Below are 6,179 nucleotides of genomic sequence, written 5' to 3' on the forward strand. Positions count from 1 at the left end.
CACACACACACACACACACACACACACACACACACACACACACACACACACACCCACTTTCATCTATAATTTAGGGAAATGGATGCAGTTCAGCAACAGTTAAAAACTAATCTCTTATGCTTTTGGTGCATTTACATAATTGATTCACTAGATAATGCACTCTGCTTCCTTATTTAATAAACATGTTAATGATTTCAGACAATTACTCAAAACTGCCTACAAGTGTCTGCCTAAGAAAAGCAACAAAAATAATTAAAATGAAAATACACACCAAAAGGCACATCCTTCATATCACATTACACAAGATATTAAGTCAATATGTCACCCTGTCAACAGTCACTTGCTACCTGCTGTTATACATTTATTCAAACTCTCTTGTATTAGCTGGGGCTGAGGCAGTGGCTAGACACCCATGTGGGCTAAAAAGAGAGCTAAAAAATAAAATTGGTGTTCTGTCAAAGGAGGGAGAGGGGGGCGTGAAACATGAAAAAGAAGAAGGGAGGCAGGGAATACAGGCTAAAAGAAGATGATTAGAGAAGACACTTCTACCAGAAAGTCTTCTTTGGGCTTTGCAGAAAAAATATAGAAAAAACTAATCTTGTTCTATTTTTTGTTTCTGCAGTTTGGAAAAGGCCCAGTAGACAAACGCATCACTTTGAATCTCGTATGCCAGCACACAATTTTGGCCACTCTTCTGTTTGGTTCCAAGCAACAGAGAACCTGGAACAGAGTCTGGGGTGCAGTCATGTATTCCACCGGTCCCAGTTATTTCAGCCACGCTGAATACAGAGTTGCCACTAGGAGGCATGGGAGAGGTGTTTTTGGTACACCTGTGCATAGCAAGCTCCACAGGGGAGGTATTTTCTGATTCACCCAGGCTAAATACTCTTTCTTCCTGCCCTACCATTATAAGCCATGGTGAGCATTTATACAGATCTGTTCATCCTAGACCACCTCCAAAATGTAAAGAAAGGGGAGAAAAAACTGTAATAGCTGATATCATAGTTACAACATAAAATCTAATGCTTCACTTAAAGTAAATTCCAGCCAAAGTGGTTGAGTATCTGATCTGCCACTTGACTAAAACATGTAATATAGGAAACATCAATTTGCTTTTGGAAAATTGGTTAAACAATGCACTGCCTATAGCCATCAACAAAGCTGGTTTCATGGCTTGACTGCACTGGCTGTGCTGCAAAAAGAACCCAGAGGGTGCTACTTGCCCACCCTCCCCAGCTGGAGGTTAAATTGTTGCAACAACAGCTTACAGCCAAAAGAGTAAAATAAGGAGAAAATTGTCAGCATCCTTTACCTATAGTTTTTAATCATAACAGGTACTTTAAAAATAGCTATTCACTCCTCAGGGTAGGCTTAGCAATTCAGGGGAAGGAAGGAGGAAATCAATAGCAAAATGTTATGCTACACCCAATGTTGGCTCAATCCAAGCAAGGTTAATGGGAAAAAGGCCAGCAAGGTGTTCACTGACTCTGAGTAAAGAACTAGAAAGTTGGCACATTATGATGAGATGCAAACAAAATTAGAGAAACATCCAGGTTTCATTTTTGCATGAAAATAATTAGAAACTCTACCATGGCAGTTTGCAAGTCATGAACATCAACATGCCATTCCCCATGCAAATTAGGCAATACTTATCAGACAAAGGATAAAATTGCATACACATAACACCATCCAATATTATTTTCCCTCAGTAATACAGAACAAACTACTATCATAGATTTTATATCTAAAATAATATATTATATTGTGCTGTCAGAGTTTACTAGCCAGCCATGAAATCTAATCACCCACCCTTCACTATTACAACTGAAAATGAAAATACTGATGTTTTACTTGGCCACAGACATTCCTTGCACTGTGAAAATGGGCAAGTCAAATTTTGCAGTGCTGCCCAAACATACATTGCAACATACGTTTCAAATGTCAGTACTGCCAAACGCTATTAGTTCTATGGGAGAAACAAGTACAATCTATGATTTTTCTGGGATATGCACACACACCTTAGATGCACTGACAAGTTTTATAGTTTTTACCAGTTGTGTTGGAAAATTGTGTTTGATGTACTTCAAAACTGTCTGAAACTGGTAAAGCCTTTCAAAGCAGTGGAAACATTTTATGTTCTGTATGGATTAAAATGGGATGAGCACAGAAATATTAATGTTTTTAATCTGTTATCATGGTGAAGGACGGGTGAGAGATTTTGCAAGTTTTTAATAAACTGATAATTTTATGACAACAAAACATTCTAAAAATGTCCATTAAGCAAACTACATCTATTTAAAACAAACCCTCCAATTCTGAACTTTTATTTCCAGTTTATTTATTAATCAACAGCACAGATGTCTACAGGACCTATTCTCACATTCTTTCCATGCAGCAACAGTTTGTGTTAAGATACAAGGTCATTTTTTTCTCTGTCCTCCCCCTTCTCCACAAATAGATGTCTGAAAAAGCATCATCCTTCCCAGGCTTTCCACCCCACTATTGTTATCTATTAAGAACATGCCAACTAATTGCAATTCCCTACAGCATCACTACAGCTCTAGTTTAAGAAGGATACATACAGCCACAGGCTGAAACACAAATGGTATGTTTCTATCAGTCTGTAAACAAGTTTTGTGCAATCACTGGGAAAATAGAAGTAAACAGAAAATACATTATTAAGGTATGCTACTTTAGTCCTTGACCAATTCATCCAGGGCAGAAAAGCAGTGGATAACAACTATATAACATTTTTTTTAAATAAACCTACTCCAAAAAGATAGTTAATAAAAAAAATTAAACTCAAATGTCTACAAAAGATACATTCTTCATCATATCTTCATGCGAGGTTTCAGATCACATCAAATCTTACAGGAGATAAAGAATCAAATACCATAATTAAGTCAGACAGTTCTGTGTTTTCATAACGTTCATGTCATGGGTAACCATGGTTTACTCAGGTCTCTTTGTCAACTGTAACAAAAATGTTTCACTTAGTTCTCTTTTCTAAGGACAAGCTATCAAAATGCTTGAAAAACACATACCTGGAAAAAAAAACTGGTCAAGAGCAGAATATACAGGTCCAGTTTTACAAAACAAGAACCTGAAATTGCAAACTTTTACACTTATGGGCAGGCCCATAAATGTTAAGTCTTCTCTTTATTCTTTCCCATTCTAGGAAGTCAATGGACTGTTCACGTGAGTGAAAACCAGTCATATTAGAAAGACACTGCAGATGCATAGCCTTCTCAGTGCTTTACTGGGTACTTCAAGACAAGGCATTAATTTTGTAATTTATTTAAAAATATTATTGAGAAAAGTTAGCACTGTCTCCTAAACACAGTAAACAAGGGAAATACTGACAATTACAAACCCTAACATTACAACTGTTGCCAGTTCATTACATCCTAATCCCTTAATCATTCGGGACCTCCAATGTCTTTTGTAGTAGTTTAGGGTGATCAAATCTGGACCTAAACAGACATACCAGACTCCTCTGCAATAAATTATGTACACATATCTGGCTATCAATGCTAGATTCTCCAAAATTTGAATTCTTTTAAAAAAAATATTTAAGGAGTTCCTTCTTCATTTAAGTTGCCAAGAACCAAGTTCATTTTTCTGCATTTCTTCAGCCATTGCTGATAATATTATATAAGGCAATAATAAATATCACAGTGTTGGTGATGGCATGAACTCTTACAGGCAAATATTGAATCCAAGACTCTGATCTTGCTAGCATTAACTAAAAATAAAAAGACTAGGCAAAGATAACATTGACAGCAAAAAATATTTCCAAAGTCATCAATAGATATTTTGACTAAAGCACATATTAACCCTGTATGCATATACCTGCACATGAAACAGTAGGCCCCTTTCTCTATTAAAAAAATCTGGAGATAGAACAATTTAAAGCAGGCTCTGCAGAACAGCAGGAAGGGCTGCAAGTCTTTAACTGCAGTCACTAAGCATTAACCTTTTATGTTGTTCTAGGCTCATTTTTTCCCCACACAAGTGAATCTTAAATAAAAGTTTACTTCTGTTTTGTATGGTCCATGTCACTAGCAGTTCTGGTGTGGAAAACGACATGACAGGAGAGGGTGGAGAGAGACAGCACCGTGTTATATTATTTTTTCATAGTGCCAGTGCAGGAGGTCACTACTAAGGTCTGTCATCTATCAACACATTAGAACAAGAGGACCATTTTGCTTGAACTGCAAGGTCCATCTTTAGCACAGTTGTTCTGAACCTTTTTAGACTTAAGGCACCCCTCCATTTAACAACAGAAAAATAATAAGAGCAATTCTTCTGTTACAAAGAAGTCAGACCACAAGAGTCAGAATGCTTTCAAAACTATGGATTCCTATTTAAAATCTCTGGGTGTATCTTGTATAGGTTTTGCACACTTAACAATTATAATATTGCATGTTACCCTTAAAAGGATCTCATGGCACCTCAGGGTGCCATAACATCCTGGTTGAGAATCACTGGCTTAGCAGAAAGCTTACGTTCGTGAAATGTGTTCATCGTGTGTTCCTCCCTTCTTCTCCAAGAACATTCCTTGACATTACTGCTTCCTTTTGTGCTCCCTTTTGGGTCAAGTCCTTTTGCTCAAGAGCTAATTGCTATCTGTTCCTGATCATAACAATAGAGATCAATACTCCTTTAAGAAAACATAAATGGTGAAACAAAAAATAAGAACTAGAGTTACACATGAGAATTGGTCTCAACTCCCCCCCCCCCAGGTCATTTCAATCTCCTTCCCTTTGATCTTTCCTCTGGTTATCTTTTTAATTTAGACTACAAGCTCTTTGAGGCATAAGCCTGTATTCTCATGAGTTTGGGAAGCACAACTGCACACTTAGGGCATTCTCTTGAAAAAAGCTTTTAATAAAAGACTCAGTTTTTAGGACAAAAGTGAGTAATCAGTTGTGACACTGCTGTCAGTTGAAAAGGCACCTGCAAGTTGGTCCCATCAGACACTGTCAGTAGATTGTGTATGTCAGGCAACCTTTGCATTTATGTTTCAGAAGGTTTAGCAAGTGCACAGGCGATGGGTTTTTTATTTAAAACACACAATTTCTGCATCAAGAGCAGAAAGAATTCTACTTCTGCAAAAAAAGTTTCAGTTGTAAACTCAAACATTATGTTTATTCCACATGTTAAATTATACATAAAGTGTCATGTTCAATTACACATGGAGGAATAGCTCATGTAAGTGAGGTAAAGCATCTTCAGCTCTCTCTGCTTCCAAACGCTTCCTGTTTTCTGTTGGTCATTTTATATCAGCAGAAGAGAAGAAGCATTTAAAAAAAAATCTGTGTTAAACTCTGCTCTTGGGTACACAAGTCTTCAAATGCAGTTTTTTCTATGACTATCTGAACTAAACATGAACTCTCTTTTCCAATATTCACCCCTGCACTGTTAGATTCATTTTCAAGATAAATGATGCACCCATTCTCCCACATATACCAAAGGCCCAAGCCCCCGTTCTGGATTTGACAGGATACTGCTACTTCCCTTTCTTCAGGGAATCGGTGAATTGGTGTTCACCAGGTAGCACTATTTTTTTTATTTTTTACACAATGACACAAAGTTAGTTCACAACAAAACAGAAAAACATGCATAAAAGGGCTTAGCATCCAAAAAGAAAGATTAAGAATACTGAAATGCAGGGGCTACCTAACATTCTATAGCTTATTGTCGCCACTGTGCCTAATGCTCATTAACATATCTAATTCCAGAATTATTTCTCCTCTCCATTGTTCTGTCACCCAAGATAAGGAAGTCTGCAATACAGTAAAGCATATAACATGTGGACACAACTTAATAATTCATTACCAGGTTGACTGAAAGCCAAAACTGTGGCAATTACCATGTCTGGAGGCAGTTTGCTGGGAATACATACAGTATGGCTCTGAACTATTCATTACTACTGCTACACAGAAAGATCATTAGTAAGCACTGAATAGTTAAACTGCCCACTTTGTTTCCCACCTTGTTGTGGGACCAAGATTTTTAATGAATTTTCAGTGGGGCGTAGGGTGTTCAAAGGTAGGCTCCAAGAGGAAATAGATGTAAAGGATTAAACTGACTGCCAATCTGGCACTGAGATTTGGAAAAGGATCATTGTTTTTTTTTGTTGTTGGGTTGTTGTGTTGGTTGTTTGGTTTGGGTTT

This window comes from Gavialis gangeticus, unplaced genomic scaffold, assembly GCF_001723915.1.
Source record: "Gavialis gangeticus isolate Ggan-Ray unplaced genomic scaffold, GavGan_comp1, whole genome shotgun sequence".
Taxonomy (NCBI): Eukaryota; Metazoa; Chordata; order Crocodylia; family Gavialidae; genus Gavialis; species Gavialis gangeticus.